General features: G+C 39.8%; 1 protein-coding gene and 1 long non-coding RNA gene across 4 annotated transcripts in view; one reads left to right on the top strand and one right to left on the bottom strand.

The window, feature by feature from the left end:
• The window catches only part of SORCS3 (sortilin related VPS10 domain containing receptor 3), a 631,492-nt gene that overhangs the window by 18,773 nt on the left and 593,650 nt on the right, over window positions 1–19,069 (top strand). The gene's annotated exons all lie outside the window — the stretch shown is intronic.
• LOC134762079 (uncharacterized) lies at window positions 5,147–6,790 on the bottom strand. Its single transcript, XR_010141616.1, has 2 exons — window positions 5,988–6,790; window positions 5,147–5,672 (listed from the first exon to the last, which is right to left on the bottom strand). It is a non-coding gene; the product is annotated as an uncharacterized LOC134762079 (long non-coding RNA).

Genomic DNA, 19,069 nt, shown 5'->3' on the forward strand with positions numbered 1-19,069 from the left:
GCCCATTAGTATTCCATTAGTCCAGAGAATTTCCCCCCAGAATGTAGCCTTGGGAAGAATAAATAAATAGATGACTAGTGGGGAGATATCAGGTTTGGGATCCCTTTAGGTGGAAGAGTAGTGCTTGGGTCGGAAGGACCTGGTCTTGAATCTTAGCTCCACCCCTGACTAGGTAGCTGTGACCTGGGCAAGTTACTTTTCTGAGACCTACTTCTCTCCTTTGTAAAATCAGGATATAATCCCATTTTGCCTGGTCTTTGTGAGGATTTAGTGAGTTTAAAGTGCTTGCCAAGGTGCCTGTCCTGTGGTAGAAGATACTCTAAAATGAGTAGGAAATGGTTATTGTTAGATAAGAGGTCCTGGAGATTAGCTTGATCTCCCTCACAGCTGGTCTGCCTTCTGCCAGCCATTCTTTCACCCCCCTGTGAGGGTGTGTGTTTTTTAAGAGGAGAGGAAGCTGCACCCTCCAACACTGCTGGTTCCCTTCCCCAGGATGGGGGAGGGAGGACTATGTGAAAGGCCCCTGCAGAGATGCCTGCACAGTGGGGGACACTCCTGCACTGGCCAGAGGATGAGCTGAGACTTAGCAATAGCCCTTCCTTTCTCTTTTTTTCTCAGACAGCAGCAGCTCCAGCCTGATTTAAATTTCCTTTAAAGGAGCTGAGGATGATAGGAGGGTGGAGATGTGCGTCTTCAAAGAACGGCAGGTGACTCTAAAAATGAGACAAATCAAAGCACCTGCATCTGTAGCTGCACGTTGCTGTGTCTTAGGTGGCTCTGCTTCTTATTTTAAGTTACTAAGGTGGCTTCCTGAAAAGTGGGTTTCAATTTTTTAACTGAGAGTTTATTATCCTGCATGTAACTGTGCGTGCTGCCGATCTGTGAGCTGGGTCGGACCTATTGTTTCTAGTGAACTTACAGCAAGTAAAGCATGACCACCTATGGGTTAACATTTAGGTAGAGGAGGAACTTCTAGGAACAGAAGAAAACAGGAAACACCCCAGAGTCTGAGTCCCTTCTCAGGTATGGGGGCTGGGTCAGCCTTTACCTGAAATAAAATAAGAGCAAGGGATGCAGGGAAGCGAGCTCCTGTGGCCCTCACTCTCCCCTCTACCCAGCACCCTCCACTTTCCTTCTGACCTAGGGAAAATGGTCTAATACTGGTCCTTTGTGTCTTCACTTTTTTTTCTGAGCACTTCACATTTTAAATCTGATATCCTAATGGTGAATGAGTTGGGGATGGTTTGGGAAGGCGTTTTAGGGATGGTGACTCTTGAAATCAGAGCCTGTGCTGTTTGCCTAATTTTTCCAATTTTTAGGGCTGGCATCAGGGAGAGGTAGGCCAGTCCAGACATCTTTCTGGTCCAGAGACACCTATTTCCTGTCTGACTCATGCCTGAGCCTCAAAAAGCTCCCATGAGATGAGAGCCATGGGCTCTGGCCAAAGACTGGCTCTTCTCTCTGTGTTGGTCAGGTACTTACAGTGATGGATTTTTCTTGGTTTAAGCGGAGGGGCAATTGGGGAGAGCTTTGCTCTGTACCTTTTTTTCCTTTTTAAATTTTATTTATTTATTTAAAATACATATGACATGAAATTTGCCATTAGAATCATTTTTACTGCTACAACTCAGTGCATATTAATGAAGAACCACTTAAACAGTGACTTCCTCTTGCTCTGTTCTTCACACAATTAAATTCTCTTCTTCAGCATCTGAGCAAATATGGGGATTTCTAGTTTATTCCCCTCTTCTGCCTTCTCCTGTCCCATCTCTAACAATTTTCTCTTCTTTCTTCCCAGAACAGGGGCCCATGGAGTTGGGAATGAGGACGAGTCTTGTAATCTTCAGGGATAAGAAATACGGGAGTATTTTTCATCTCCCCCTTGACAGCTATGTGATTTATTTGTAAAGATAATCATACCTGCTATCACCCAGAGAAAGATATGTGTCTTGCTCCACCACCCTAACTTGTTCTCCTGAAGCAGGGATGGTAATGCCAAATTATCTGCTCCTTGACCATCATGGGCATCCTAGCAATCAGTGACATACCTCAACAGGCAAGCTGCCTTTGTCCAGTACAGTCTTGACATTGTGACTTAGCCTTGGCTAAGCCTTTTTAAGAGGAGACTTGCTTGTACATAGCTGAGATCAAACACACTTCATAGTTGAGTTGTTATTACCTATATATTTATTAATATCATTGTTATTTAAGGTAGTATGATTTGGGAATATAGATAGATAGATAGATAGTTAGATAGATACATATCATCCTGCAATAAATAGTTTTAAAAATATCTTGAACAAATTCCTGATTGCACTTCAGTACTGTGATTGATGATGAACAAGAAACAGTTCAGACTTGATCTCGGCCTTCTGGGAACTTAAAATCTAAGAGAAGTATGTGTAGGTGGAAGGATGGAAATCCAAATCAATATTGGAATCAAAAGTGAAGCCTCTGGGGATGGGATCCAGCATTTACTGAAGATCTGCTGTGTGCCGAGTGCCAGTCTTGGGTGCTTTATTTGTGTCATTTCATTTTCCCCTCATAACTTGATGAGTTGGAGGTTATTATTATCTCTCTTTAACAGAAAACTGTGATGAAGAGAAGTTAGATTATCAAGCTCACATGGCTAATAAGCTTCGGAGTGGGTAATGAAATAGAGGAAAATACAGATGTAAGGTAGTTGAGTCTACTGTATTATTGATGTTGAAATCAGGATATTACAGAGTTTGTGAGTGCAGATAGGCTGAGAGTATCACAGCAAAAGGGTGGGAGAAGGTAAAGACATCAGCTTTTATTTCATTTTAAAATGACATAATTTTGCAAAAATAATAGACCACAATTAGGATACTCTTACTGTGTGCCAAACACTGAGCTGTAACCTTTGCATTCAGCATCTTGTTTAATCTTCATAGTGACTTGATGAAGTTTCTACTATTACGAGCCACATTGTAAAGATGAGTAAATAAAAGCATGGTGGGGTTCAATACCTGACCCAGGTCACAAAGCTGGTGAGTGACAGATCTGCAAGTCCCACGTGGACCATCTGACTTGAGAGCTCCTCACTTGATGAGTTACAGAGCCCACTTCTCCAATTCATACCAGCAAGGGAAGCAAGGCCTCAGCAGTACAAGGTTGAACAGCTGACCCCATGAGGGCTAAGATGGGTTTTCAACTTCTGGGCCTTTTTTCAATTAGGCTGGCACATTCTTTTCTAGAAGCCTTCATTGAATATTTGTACTTAAGCTCTGGTGTTTCCAGGCAAAGAGCAAGATGAGTAAAGCTTGGAGGTGAGAAGTAATAGGGTGTTTTTGGGAACTAGGAGAGGCAGGAAGAGATAGGTCCAGATCACACAGGCATTGCATAGCCCACTGGCAAACTTGCATGCTATTTTTATAGGCACTGGGAACCCTTAGTAATTTTGAGCAAGAGAAACATGTAATTAGCAATGGCATCAATTGTCCTCAAAACACCACAAAATCCATTCTCCCTACTTCATGGGAGGAAAAAGAAAGGCTCAGAGAGGCTGAGTTTTTGCCTGGAGTCACTCAGCAACTTGTTAGTGGAAGGAGCAGCAGAAGCCCACACTGCCGTCTCTCCTTCCAGCTCTGGGAGCTGCCGGCTGCCTTCCTTTCACTCTGCCTGTTCCCTTCCCACCTCTTGCCTGCTCCCTCCTGGCACAGTGGAGTCCTCTCCATCATTAGAGCAGCCAGTGGGGTTCTGTTGTAATTAAAGGAAGCCAACAGGGAGAAGGAAAACAGAGCAAGGGAAAAAAGCAACCACCAACACCACACAAACTCCCTAACAACTGCTGTCTATCGCCTTTCATGGGCACTTGCTTGCTTTAAATACAGCAGAGGGAAACCCCATAGGATGGTGTGGGAAAGCAGGTTATTAAGTTGCCTTCAGGCTGGCAGAGTGGGGATTTACTCCTTTTCTTGTCCTCCCTACCCTGCAGTGCAAAACTGATCAAATATTAAAAGTTGAAAGAGACTTCGAAGGCCATTTAGTTCAACTTTTCCTCTAAGGCAGGGCTTCCTCCATTGCTTTCCTCTCTCCACATAGCACCTCTGATATGTTGTTAGGTGGTGGCTCCCTCGCTCCCCAGCTCCCCACATTTTCTGGATCAAAGCTCAGGTAGGGATGGGAAGACATTTTCACTAGCAAAATACTGGCCACACAAGCCTGTTATCATTTACGGCAATGACTTCAGAAATGTCTAATTAATTCATTTATCCAATTAGCCTCTTGCTCTCTGAAATGCTTTTTCTGGGTTGCTGAGCAACTAGGACAGACTTCGAACACATGCATGCTGCTGCTGAATGAACCAGGAACTTTTTCCTTCACCCTGGTAGCCCCCCCACTCCTCTTTCTTCTTTTATTTTTCTGATGCACAGTAAAGAAGAACATCTCTATCATCCCCCATCCTTCTCGACTTCCCCCCGCCGGCCTCTCTGAATGTGCATGCTGCCTGCCTTAACACATTTCCAAAGGTAACTTTTATGCCAAGCATTTGTCATGGACAAGGAGAATGACAGGATATATGGGCACACAGAGATGCCTTTGTAAAATAATGAAATTATCTGGGCTCAGGCATGACTTGGGAAGAGCTTTGCTGGTTGTTGGGGGAGGCAGGGGTGAGGGCTGGCTAAGAGTAGGCTCAGACGCATTGGGGAAGAGGGTGCAGTCTGTCTTGGGGTGACGTTGCATTAAGTGCAGCTTGACTAGGCAGCAGTTCCATCTGTCTTTACAGTGTGTCCTTCATGGGGGAATTGTCAGCCATCCCCAGTCTGGAGTGCATTGTGAGCAATAAACAGGAGCGGGGCTTAAGGTGAAAATGAAAGGAAAAATATCAACCCAGGAGGGCAGCAAAGTGCCTTGAGGAATCATCCTTGAAGTGTAACTCATTTCCGTTTAAGGATGTGAAAATGCCACAGGCTGCTTCACTGAGTTGGAATGTTAGAGATGGACTTTGAGCTCAAACTTCCACCATTCTTCATTTTTACAGATGAGAAAATTGAAGCTCAGGGAGGATAAACTGTTTGCTCAGTGTCTCACAGCCCTGTCCTGCTTATGTCACCACATTCCTCCTAGATTTCATTAAGGGTTCCTTGTCCATAAAATTAGTCACTTGAGTCATCAAAGCTTACTTTTAAAATTTTGACTTTATTTTGGAGTAGTTGAAGTTGGCAGTGAAGATTTGCAGCGCTCAAGGATCTTGGCATCTGTCTCCCCATTCACCTTGACATGTGTGTATTGCAGATGCTAGGGGCACGTGCTTGGGCCCAGTATTCAAATATGAATGAGGAAGAGTCCCTTGTCTTCAAAGAGCTCCCCCAAACCCCTCATGTGGTGGAAGAGACGGACAGTAAAGGAGGAAGGAGCTCCTTCTCAGAGACATAAAAGAAGCATTCAGAGAAGAGGAGCTGGGCAATTTGCTGGGCCCAGACCTTACAGTGAAGGGGGCTATGGGGATGGGATGGGGGTGGAGGACATTCCTGGGCAAGGGGACAGCATGGGCCCAGTAAGGAGGCATGAGAGATGGTGACATGTTTGGGGACTGGAGAGTGGGCTGGGAATAGAGCCTTCTAGCTGTCTGGCTTTTCTCTGATACATGGTGGATGGTTTGGTGCTGCCCACACCAACTTCTGGAAGATACTGCGTCTTGCTCTCTGGAATAATAAGAAAGCACAGTTATGTCTACGTATGTGTCAGTATGAAAAAGCATATGCCAGGTTTCCTGGATGGAAATGACTTCCCTTTGAAGTTAGTTCATAAATAATGATGAAGACCATAAAAGTACACATGCACTGCACACATTTAGCTACTGCTGTGGACTGTGCTCGCTGGGAGCAGAGCCTTTAGGAAAACCAGCTGCCCAGAGAAAGAATGAGGGACTATACATTCGCTAAAGCATGGGCTCCCAGAGCCTCCTGCAGGACCAAGGGAGACCTTTTATGGAACAGGGTCTATTCCATGGCACTCACAATTGTAGCAATCACTTAGTCACTCTGAAATTCCAAGAGATAGTCAGAGAAAAAAAGTGGCCTGTGACAATGATTGCCCTGACCAAGCCTTTCCAAGGCAGCAGATGCTTCTTTACTTCCAAGCATTGCCCGTCATGATCAAGTTCTTCCTCCAGCAGTGCAGCCACGTTTCCCTGGTGGCAGACATTCCTTTTCCAAGGTTGGGCTTGCTTTTAGAGGGCCCAGAGATGGCAAACAGCATTGTGCAGTGCTCCTTAGTATAAACTCTCCTCTGGGAATGTTCTTAACAAGGTGGTTTGAGTTTCTCTAGGAATTAAGCTGGGGCTGGCTATTATTTTTCTGGTAAGACTTGTTACTCTAAAATGCATACGGGGTCGAAATCACAATAGTCTGTCTTTGGAGCAATCAGACACACATGGCAATCTAAGGCTCTGGTAAGGAAAAGTCCGTGGGTTCTTATTCAATAAATATTTGATACACTGGGCTTCAATGGATGTAGACACTGCCTGCTTGGGTTTTCCTAGACCAAAAGGTGAAGTCTTCGGTGGTCACTGCCTCTTGTTTGTTCCTTTGATTTCCTTTGACGAAAAACAATTCTTGTCTTGGTGAGGTCTATTAAATCTGTTCTTTTCCAAAATGGGGCTGGTAGTGCATGGTGGACAGAACTGGAACTTTCCCTCTGGTCATTCCTTGCCATCCCCTGGGTGATTCGGTTTCCCATTTTCTGGGATGTGCTGATAGGGCTTGTCTCCCGCCCCCTCTTATATAAGAAGGCAGGGTGCATCTAGTGCCAGATTTTATTCAACCCTGTAACAATCCCCCCTTTATGACATCATTGCTCATCACCATGGAAACATTTCCTCCGAGTCACAGAGACTGGATTGTGGCATCATAGCATCAGGCAGGAGGAGGAGAAGAGGAAAGGGGAGAGGATTGAAACTGCCTGGAGGGATGAAATGCCAATAAAATAGGATGCAGTCACAGAAATAGGATTTTTCTGTCTGGATCCTTGAATGGAGAATCTAACCATGGGCCGCAGGAATAAACCTTATCTAGCATAAGGAGGAAGAGCTTTTGTGGAATGTAGACCTGGGACCTTTTGTTCCTGTGCAGTATTTCTTCAGGGAAATGGAATAATTTTAATGAGAGCTATCCTGTATTTTGTTTTATTTTAGAGACAGGGTCTTGCTCTGATGCCCAGACTGGAGTGCAGTGATGTGATCATAGCTCATTGTAACCTCAAACTCCTGGGCTCAAGTGATTCTCCTGCCTCAGTTTCCTAAGTAGCTGGGACTATAGGTGCATGCCTCCATACCCAACTATTTTTTTTAATTTTTTATAGAGATGGGGTCTCACTGTGTTTCTCAGGCTGGTCTATCCTGTATTTTATAAGCATTTCTTATTTGATCCTCACAAAGTCTCTTTGGACTATTGGATCAGAGAGGTTAAATAACCTGCCTAAGGTAACACGGCTAGAAAATGGCAGAGCTGAAAATTATTAGGGGCATAAGATGTAAACTGTGTTCTCTTGCAGCTTAGCGTTGGGAGAGAGAGAGAGAGAGAAGAGAGAAGAGAGAGAGTATGTTGGAGACAATTATCAAGTTAATAACATATACATAGTTAAAACTGTGGTAGGTGTCATGAAGAGAACAGACATGATGCTTTCAGTAAGGAGATACTGGAGTGTGCATAGGAACTACTTGTGTTTGTATGTTATTAAATTTGAGACAAGGCTCTGAACCTAGTTGGTATGGACTTAGCCAGGCAAAGCGCTGTGCTCACATAGGTACTGACTTTCCCGAGCTCACCTGCTGGGCCCCACAACCAATACCCTTCTCCTCAGCTGCTTTTCTCTGCCTATGCCCCATCTTCTTGCTTCTCCATTTGTCTTCTCCCTTCTCCTGAGATCTTCCTGCCTGCCCTCCTCTCTTGATCCTGTTTCTTCCTACTGATCTCTGATCTTCTCTTTCTCTAGACTATAAACTCCTCAAGAGACAGAAAACTGTTCCCCTGTTTTATATCTTGGTTTACCCAAGGATCAGTCTGTAGCCTGATCTAGGTCTGCTTCTATGGTCTGCTACAGAAATAAATGAGCAATGTCCCTTTTTAAAGAAAAAAAAATGACTACATTTTTCACAGTTAAAAAATATTGTGTAGTAGACTTTTCTTAACAAACGCCGGCTGATAAATGAATGAACAAGTAACAAGTGAGCATTAAAAGGGAACAAAACCCCAGAGTAAATGGCCAATCCTGTGTTGTTCTACAGCTTGTTTGCCATTCTTGTTTGCATAGGTTCATTCTGATTGTGATTTCAAGTTGTATTCATGTGATCTAGCCACCTTTTCTCTTAATACAACTGGTCCTAGTCTGTAGGATGGTGTCAGCTTAGTGCTTCACAGGGTTCTAAGAGCTGGGGGTGCTTTGCCACGGACCTCCTCTGGGAGCTGCTGTCCTGGTGCCCCATCTGGCAATAGATGGACGTAAGGAAGCCTCATACTTTCCATTTGTGTCACCTTGCTGAGCTTTCCTTGATTCATCTGAGTTTCAGGAGTGTTTGCCACTTGAGTTCAAGGCGCCTTCATGGCACTCCTAGGATTTAAAGTGGGCAGGTTGGTCTCAATTTGGTCTCCAGTGTCTGGGCTGCCCAACTCAGATGAGCACCTTACTGGTTGGAGGTCTGGAATTAGACTTTATTGGAACAGCTGTGTGTGTGTGCGCACACGTGCGTGTGTGTGCACACGCATTAGTAAACCATATAAAGTGCCTTTACTATCCAACCTTGTTCTTTCCAGGGCCTACAGTAACTTGATCTGACTTCTAAGGGGGCCCTTCTGGACCTGCTTTGTTGATTCTGTCAGAACCATTTATGACGGGCACATCTAGAACTACTAAGTGCCTTTTTTTCCTCTTTTTCTTTGTTGAATGTTACATGGGGAGTGAATAGTGAATTAATTAAGATCACAGGGTTTGGAGTGAGAGAGACAAGAGTTTGATCCTGGTTTAGCCTCTTACTAGCTATATGGTCTTGGGCAAGTTACTTATATTCCCTACATTTAAATGTCTTCATTTACAAAATAGGTATGAATATATATTAGTACCTACTTCATAATGTTGATATTCAGATTCAGTGAGATACACTTGTATTGTCTTACCATGATGTCTGTCTCACCAAAGTTAACTATGATTAAGTGGGCCAAATGTACCATTTGCATATTTTCCCCCCAAATTATGCAAATACTTTTTGAACTCAGCATAAAACTTTAACTATAGCACAGATCATATCTAGACTTTCTCATGTTTGAATTAGAAGGGTCAGAATAATTGGCATTTTAATTGTTCACCATTTACAGGCACCATAGGTGAAGGGAGTCTAGGAAGAATAACTCTTAGTTGGAACTAATTCCCGAGAGCTTTATCAGATATTAGAGATATTTTCCCCAAGTGTGATTCTGACATTAGGACTGTTAAAGCAAATTAAACAGGTGCAGTCCCCTCCCTCTGAGAGCAAAGAGTTATCTTGCAGCGGGGAAGTTAGTTCAGCTGGACATGTGTCTGTGTTCATATGCAATACACTTCAGCAGAGAGAAGTGTTAAGAACAAGCACTGCCACTCAAAAGTGGCTCTGTGACTTTAGGAAGTCAGTTCATCTTTCTGGGCCTCCAAATCTTTAGTATAGAAGGGGAAAGGGTAGTAGCTACTATATCCTTTTTCCCTTCAGCATGTTTATTGATGTATAATATACATGTACTAGAATGCACAGGTTTAAAACATTTATTACTTTTATTGTGGCAAAATACACATAACATAAAAGTTTACCATCTTAACCATTTTAAAGTGTATAGTTCAGTAGCTTTAAGTACATTCATAATGTTGTACCAGCGTCACTGCCATTCATCTCCAGAACACTTTTCAGGTTGCAAAACAAACTCCGCACCCATTAAATAATTACTCCCCATTCTACCCTACTTCCAGCCCTGACAACTGTCGTTCTACTTTGTGTCTCTATGATGTTGATTACTCTAGCTACCTTAATAAGTGGAATCATATAGCATTTGCCTTTGGAATATTTCACTTAGCATGATGTCCTCAAGGTTCATCCATGTTGTAATATGCATCAGAATGTCCTCCCTTTTCAAAGCTGAATAATATTCCATTGTATGTATTTACCATGTTTTGTTTATCCATTCGTCTGTTGATGAACGCTTGGGTTGCTTTCATATTTCAGCTATTTGGAATAATGTTGCTATGAACATGGGTATATGGTATACCAGTATCTCTTTGAGATCCTGCTTTCACTTCTTTTGGGGAAATGCCCATAAGTGGAATTGCTATATTATATTGTAATTCTACGTTTAGTTTTTTGAGGAAACATCACACTGTTTTCAATAGTAGCTGTACCAATAGAACACAAGTCTTCCAATTTCTCCACATCCTCACCAACACTTTGTTTTTTTTTTTTATAGTAGTCATCTGAATGGAAGAAGTAGTAGCTCATCGTAGTTTTTATTTTTATTCCTCTAGTGATTAGTGATATTGAACATCTTTTCATGTGCTTATTAGTCATTTGTATATCTCCTTTGGAGAAATGTTTATTCAAGTCCTTTGCCCATTTTTGAAATTGAGTTGCTTGTTTTGTTGTTGAGTTTTGGGAGTTCTCTATATATTCTGCATGCCAACTCCTTATCAGATGTATGATTTGCAAATATTTTCTTCCATTCTGCAGGTTGCCTTTTTACTTGGCTGATGGCATCTTTTGATATATAAAATTTTTTAATTTTCATGAACTCCAATTTTTCTCTTTTGTTGGCTATGTCTTTGGTGTTGTATCTAAGAAATCCAATGTAGTGAAACTTTTCCCATAAATTTTCTTCTAAGAGCATTATGGTTTTAGGTCTTACATTTAGGTCTTTTATTCATTTTGAGTTAATTTTTATATATGGTGTTAGGTATTTAATTGTTTTCTATCAAGTTTTCTCAGCACCGTTTATTGAAAAGACCGTCCTTTCCCCATTGAATGGTCTTGGCACCTTTGTCAAAATTCATTTGACCATTTATATGAAGGTTTATTTCTGGGTTCTATTCTATTGGTTTATGTATCTGTCTTTAGGCTAGTGCCACACTGTTTTGATTACTGTAGCTTTGTAGTAAGATTTTATTCAGGAAGTATAAGTCTTCTAGATTTGTTTTGCTTTTTCAGGGCCATTTTAGCTATTCAGGCTCCCTTGAGATTCCATATGAATTTTAGGATGGGCCTTTCTATTTCTGCAAAAAACATCATTGGGATTTTGATAGAGATTGCATTGAATCTGTAGGTTGCTTTGGATAGTATTGACATTTTGACAATATTAAGTCTCTCGTTCATGAACATGGGGTGTTTCCATTTATTTATGTCTTTAATTTCTTTCAGCAGTATTTTATAATTTTCATTGACAACTCTTTTCTGTCCTTTGATAATTCCTAAGTATTTTATTATTTTTACTGCTATTATAAATGAAATTATTTTTATAATTTTCTTTTCCAATTGTTCCTTGTTAATGTAATGATATGCAACTGATTATTGTCTGTATCCTGCTACTGTGCTGAATTTATTAGTTCCAATCTTTTTTTAAACTTTAGAGTGTTCTACATACTACATCATATCATCTGTAAATGAAATAATTTTACTTCTTTCTTTCCAATTTGTATGCCTTTTTTTTTCTTGCCTAATTGCTCTGGTCAGAACTTTCAGTACTGTGTTGAACAGTATTGGTAAAAGCCAGCTTCCTTGACTTGTTCCTGATCCTAGAGGAAAAGTTTTCAGTCTTTTATCATTGAGTATGATGTTAACTGTGGGGTTTTTTTTTTATATGGCTCCTATTGTGTTAAGGTAGTTTCATTCTTTTACTTTTATTTTTTTTCTTTTTTTCGAGACAGAGTCTTGTTCTGTTGCCCAGGCTGGAGTACAGTGGCACAATCTCAGCTCATTGCAGCCTCCGCCTTCTAGGTTCAAGCAATCCTCCTACCTCAGTCTCCCAAGTATCTGGGACTACAGGTGTGTGCCACCATGCTTGGCTAACTTAAATATATATATATATATTTTTTTGTAGAGATGAGGTCTTACTATATTGCCCATGATCTTGAACTCCTGGGCTCATTTTTTCTGCCTCAGGCTCTCAAAGTGCTGGGATCACAGGTGTGAGCCACCATGCCTGGCTAGGGTAGTTTCCTTCTATTCCTAGTTTGTTGAGTGTTTTTATCATGAAAGGGTTGGTGGATTTTGTCAAATGCTTTTTCTGCATCAACTAAGATGATCATGTGTTTTTTTCTGTTTCATTCTGTTAATGTGGTATACTGGTCAATTTTCATATGTTGAACCATCCTTGTATTCCAGGAATAAATACCACTTGTCATGGCGTATAATCCTGCTAAGATGCTGCCAAATTTGGTTTACTTGTATTTTGTTGAGGATTTTTCCAGCTGTGTCAATAAGGAATACTGGTCTATAGTTTTCTTTTCTTATAGTGTCTTTGACTGGCTTTGGTATCAAGGTAATTAATACTGGCTTCATAAAATGAGTTAAAGAGCTTCTCCTCCTCTTCAGTTTTTTGGAAAAGTTTAAGAAGGATTGGTGATTGTTCTTTAAATATTTGGTAGAATTCACTGGTGAAACCATCAGGTCCAGGGTTTTTATTTTTTGGAAGATTTTTGGCTACTTAATTTCCTTACTGTTATAGGTCTATTCTGATTATCTACTTCTTCATCATTTGGTGTTGGTAGGTTTTGTGTTTCTAGGAATTTGTCCATTTTATCTAAGTTTTCCAACTTGTTGGCATACAATTGTTCATAGTACTCATTTATAGTCCTTTTTATTTCTGTAGAATCAACAGTAATGTTTCCAGTTTCATTTTTTATTTTAGTGATTTGAGTCTTCTCTCTTTTTTTCTTAGTCTAGTGAGGTAAATATTTGTCAATCTCATTGATCTTTTCAAATAACCACCTTTTGGTTTCATTGACTTTCTCTAGTGTTTTTCTGTTCTCTGATCTCTGTTTTGACCTTTTTTTTTTTCCTGTCTGCTAGCTTTGGGTTTAGTTTTCTTATTTTTCTAGATTCTTAAGTTAGGTTATTGATTTGAGATCTTTCCTGTTTTTTAATTGTAAGTGTTTATAGCTATAAATTTCCCCCTTAGGACTGCTTTTGCTGCATCCCATAAGATTTGGTATTTTGTGTTTTTGTTTTCATTCATCTCTAAGTATTTTCTAATTTCTGTTTTGATGTTTTCTTTGCTGCATTGTTTGTTTAAGAGTGTGCTGTTTAATTTTCATTGTTGCTGAATAGAATGTTCTGTATATGTTTATATCTAAGTGGTTTATTGTATTAATTCTTTTATTTCCTTATATTTGGTCTAGTTGTTTTATCCATTTTTGAGGGTAAAGTATTAAAATCTTCAACTGTTATTATGAAGCTATTTCTCCCTTCAATTTTGTAATGCTTTTACTTGATATATTTTCATGGTCTGTCATTAAGTATTCATAACTGTTGCATTTTCCTGCTGTTTTGAACCTTTTATTAATGTATATTGTCCTTCTTTGTCTCTTGTTTGCAACTTTTTTTGATTTAAAGTCGATTTTGTTAGATATTAGTATAGTCACCTTTGTTCGCTTTTGGTTAATGTTTGCATGGAATTTCTCATCTTTTCACTTTCAATGTGTTTGCATGTTTGGATCTAAACTGAGTCTCTTATAGACAGCATATAATTGGATCATGTCTTTTAACAATCCATTCTTCCAATCTCTGCTTTTGATTGGAGAATTTAGTCCATTTACATTTATAGTTAATTACTGATAAGGAGGTACTTACTTCTGACGTGTTGATATTTGTTTTCTATATATGCCTTACAGTCTTTTTGTCCCCCATTTCCTGCATTACTGTTCCCTTTTGTGTGTGTTTAGTTGATATTTTTTGTAGTAAAAAAATGTAAGTTTCTTATTTCCTTTTGTGTGTGTGTGTGTGTGTGTGTGTGTGTGTATTTTTTGATGTTGTTGTTTGTTCATGTGTTTTTGAGGCAGAGTCTCACTGTGTTGCCCAGGCTGGAGTGCAGTGGTGTGATCATAGCTCACTGCAGCCTTGAATTCCTCGGGACAAGTGATCCTCCTGCCTCAACCTCCTAGGTGTGTGCCACGATGCCCAGCTAATTTTTAAATTTTTTTGGTAGACACAGGGTCTTGCTATGTTGCCCAGGCTGATCTCAAATTCCTGGGCTCAAGCAGTCCTCCTGCCTTGGCCTCTATAGTGTTGAGACTACAGGCATGAGCCACTGCACCCAGTCTCCTTTTGTATATATTCTATAGCTATTTTCTTTGTGGTTACCATAGGGATTATATTTAACATCTTAAAGTTATAACAACTAACTTAAATTTATACCAGCCTAACTTCAATAACATAAAAAACTCTGCTCCTTTAACAGCTCTATCTTCATCCCTTTTGGTTGGTGATGCCATAATTACATCTTTATACATCGTGTGCCCAAAAATGTAAATTAATAATTCTTTGAAATACATTAGCTAGATAGCATACATTTTCAGTGTCCATTTCAATGAAGTTTCAACACATGATTACACTGATGTTACTCACCACCCAAACAAGATCAAGACATAGAACATTTATAGCACCGCAGAAAGCTCCTTTATGTTCCCTGTAGACCAGTAGTCTCTCCCCCTGGGAATAATCAATGTTCTTACTTCTATTAAGTTTTGCCTGTTCTTGAAAATCATATAAATGGAATAAGATAGCATGGTAGATGGCCACTATATGCAGCTCTAATGTGGTTCTAGCAGCCTTTGCCTTCTAATATTCCTATCCTTGTACAGTCTCCTCCCCTGGGGTGTGGACTGGACTCAGTAACTTGCTTGTAGTGAATAGTATTTGGCAAAAGTGATGGGGTATCACTTCTAAGATTAGGTTACAAAAGACTTTGGCTTTCATTTTGATTTCGTGGTCTCTGGCTCTCCTCATTTGCTCTGATGAAAAGCCTTTGTGTTTTTAGCTGCCTTATTGGCAACAACCAATGAAGAATTAAGGCCCTTGGCCCTATATCTGTAGTGAGTGAGGGAAGCAAATCTTCCCTCAGTTGAGCCTTGAGATTACTGTAGCCTGGCTGACATCTTTTGTAATGCCTTGTGAAAAATTGTGAGGTGGAAGACCCAGGTAAGATGTACCTGCATTCCTGACCCACAAAAATTGTGAGACAATAAATATCTGTTGTTTTAAACTGTTCAGTTTTGGAATAATTTGTTACACAGCAATAGATAGCTAATATGTATAATCCTTGTATTCTCTTTTTTGTTAAGGTTTTTTTTTTCAGTTAACATTATGTCTGTGAGATTTAACACTGTGGATATATGTAACTTTAGTTTGTTCTTTTTATTTCTCCATAGTACAGGAATATATCCAAATTATCTATCTATTCTGTAATTCATGGACATCTGACTTGTTTCCAGTTTTTGGCTATATGAACATTCCTGTGTATTTTTTGGATATATGTACTCATTTCTTTGGTGTATATACCCAAGGGTAGACTAGCTGGGTCACAAAGTAGATTTTAGTAGATACCACCAAGTAATTTTCCAGAGTGGTTGTACCGATTCTACTCCCTCCAGCAATGGATGAGATTTCTAATCATTTCACTTCCTTGCCAATGCCTAATTTTTTTTTTAACATTTTTCATTTTAGTCATTCTGTTGGGTATGGTGATAAATCCCATTGTGGTTTTTAATTCAATTACTGAGATGCTGAGCATTTTTCATATGCCTAATGGCCATTTGGATATATTCTTTAGTAAAATGCCTGTTCAAGTATTTTGTCCATTTTATATTGCATTGTGTATTTTTAAGTTAGATTTGTAAGTTCCTTATTTTCTGGACTTGACTTCTTTGTCAGATATATTTATTGTAGATATCTTCTTACAGTCTGTTCTTAATTTTAATGAAATACAATTGAGTATTTTTTTCTTTTAAGGTTGTAAAATCTTTGTCTATCAAAGGGCTAATATCCAGAATCTACAATGAACTCCAACAAATTTACAAGAAAAAAACAAACAACCCCGTCAAAAAGTGGGCGAAGGACATGAACAGACACTTCTCAAAAGAAGACATTTATGCAGCCAAAAAACACATGAAAAAATGCTCACCATCACTGGCCATCAGAGAAATGCAAATCAAAACCACAATGAGATACCATCTCACACCAGTTAGAATGGCAATCATTCAAAAGTCAGGAAACAACAGGTGCTGGAGAGGATGTGGAGAAATAGGAACACTTTTACACTGTTGGTGGGACTGTAAACTAGTTCAACCATTGTGGAAGTCAGTGTGGCGATTCCTCAGGGATCTAGAACTAGAAATACCATTTGACCCAGCCATCCCATTACTGGGTATATACCCAAAGGACTATAAATCATGCTGCTATAAAGACACATGCACACGTATGTTTATTGCGGCATTATTCACAATAGCAAAAGATTTGGAACCAACTCAAATGTCCAACAATGATAGACTGGATTAAGAAAATGTGGCACATATACACCATGGAATACTATGCAGCCATCAAAAATGATGAGTTCATGTCCTTTGTAGGGACATGGATGAAATTGGAAATCATCATTCTCAGTAAACTATTGCAAGAACAAAAAACCAAACACCGCATATTCTCTCTCATAGGTGGGAAGTGAACAATGAGAACACATGGACACAGGAAGGGGAACATCACACTCTGGGGACTGTTGTGGGGTGGGGGGAGGGAGGAGGGATAGCATTGGGAGATATACCTAAAGTATAATAATAATAAATAAATAAAATAAATAAAATCTTTGTCTATTCCAAGGTCAGGGAGATAGTCTCCTATGTTTTATTCTAGAAGTTTTATTGTTTTAATGTTCACATTTAGGCCTGTGATTCTTCCAGAATTTGTTTTATGTGTTGAGTATCTGGTGTGACGAAGGGGGCCAATTTCATTTTCTTTTCTCATATAGAATTCCAAATGGCCCAGCACTATTTACTGGAAAGATGTCTTTGTTGCAAATCAGGCGTCTTACTTGTGTGTCCATTTGTGAACTTTCTATTTGGTTCCATTGGTCTATTTTCCTATCCTAATACCAACATCACACTGTATTAATACTGTAGCTTTATAATCAATCTTATTATTTGGTAATCTAAGTTTTCCAATCTTATCTTTTTTTCCCTCATGATTGTCTTAGCTCTTTTGGACTGTTTGTGTTTTCATAAACATTTTAGAATCACTTGCCAGTTTCCACAAAAAAATCCTGCTAGGATTTTAGGGTAGGATTATATCAGTCAGTAAGCTTGGGGAAGATGAACCTTTTAAAATTTTCCTTAATTTCTCTCAGCAGTGTTTCATACTTTTCAGTTGAAAGGTCTTGTACATCTTTCAATAGATTTATTCCCAGGGATCTGATGCTTTGTGATACCTTAAGTGGGAATTTAAAATTTTTCATTTTCTAATTTTTGTTCCTAGTATAATCTTTAAATTGGATTTTCATTATGCCATCTGTGAACAAAGGTGTTTTGTGTCTTCATATCTTTTATTTAATACCTTTTATTTCATTTTCTTGCCTTATTGCACAGGTTATGACCTACCCACAGTGTTGAATAGAAGTAGTGGTAGACATAATTCTCTTGTTCCTGAGTTCAGGTGAAAACATTCAATATTTCTCTATGAATCATCGTGTTTGCTATAGGTGGTTACGGATACTTTTTACTAGGTTATGGATAAAAGCCTCTTTTTCAAGTCTAACTTTCGTTGACATCCTCTAATTGTATGGAAAAAAGGAAAAGCTAATATGTAGAAGGAATAATGATGATAACATGGGTAAGAACAAGAGAAGCAAGAGAGAAAATGAGGTAAAGGAGTATGTAAAACAGGAGAATAAAAGAAGAATTTCTTGGGTGCCTCCTATGTTCCAGGTGCTCTGAGAGCCAAGTTAACTTGTGATAGGGCACAGGGCTAGTGAGGACTGGCGGCTGGAGGAGAACCCAGATCTTCTGAGAATCAGGGCTTATTCTTTCTACTGCACTCAGAGGGAGAGTAAACAAAGGGGAAGATTTGTAAGGAAGAGAACAGTTACTCCCAAATCCTCCTGTAAGCCTAGGGAATTGTGTCTTTTTTCTGTCTCTTTCATCCCTTTTTTTTTAATGTTTCTTTCTCAGTCACGTGATTTCTAGGTTTTGACCTTGATCTTGAATTTTAACTTGATTTCATTCTGTCTCCAGTGGCCGAATGGTAGTGTGTGCCTTCTCTCCACTTCCATCCAGATCATATGAGGTTCTTGTGCTCTGAGACATCTCTTATTTTAATTCAGCTTTTGAGACACCCATTACATAATGCCAGTTGACCCTGGTCACTCAGATCACAATGGCTGGGGCATGAGATTAATGGTCATGTCTGGATCCTCTTTGGTGTCATTGTTAGCACTCTGCAAATCATGGTTATCCAGTGGTCACTGGGACACACAGAATAAGCGGGTTGAGCAAGGTTCAGGCTGCAGTGAAGGCTGTAACTACCCCTGAGAAGTCCAACCTTTTGTGGTGACAAGTCACATTTATCTCCTGTGGCTGTGGACTCCATTTCAAACCCAATCTGGGCATGTTTGGGAGAGAGGCTGCTCCCCTGTTGCCTGAGCTTTTGGCAGCTGGGCCAGCTCCCCTGTCGGGTTTGCTTTCTCTTTTGCAAAGTCTATCCTGAGGCTATTATTTGGTTTTCTAGTCTTGACTGAATTAGGATGGTTCCATTTAAAGTGAAAACAATATAACACAACCTTAAAAAAGGACTGAAGAAGAAACAGAATAAAGAGAGGTTGAATGCAAATGTGTTTTGCAGTGTTTTAATGTATTCGGGATGTTCCTCTAACATTAGCCAGCCTGTCGCAGCCTGCCCAGGAACCTGGTGCATTTGTTGTGTGGCAGAAAAGGTTGCTGAAGAAGAGGCTGAGGTTTGGGCTGAGAAGTTGCCTGAGGCCTCCTGAACCATCATCTTCATTATTGAAACATTAAACACCCTTTTGTCCCCAGGGCTTGCTATCAGAGCAGT

The sequence above is a fragment of the Pongo abelii genome, chromosome 8, assembly GCF_028885655.2.
Source record: "Pongo abelii isolate AG06213 chromosome 8, NHGRI_mPonAbe1-v2.0_pri, whole genome shotgun sequence".
Taxonomy (NCBI): Eukaryota; Metazoa; Chordata; class Mammalia; order Primates; family Hominidae; genus Pongo; species Pongo abelii.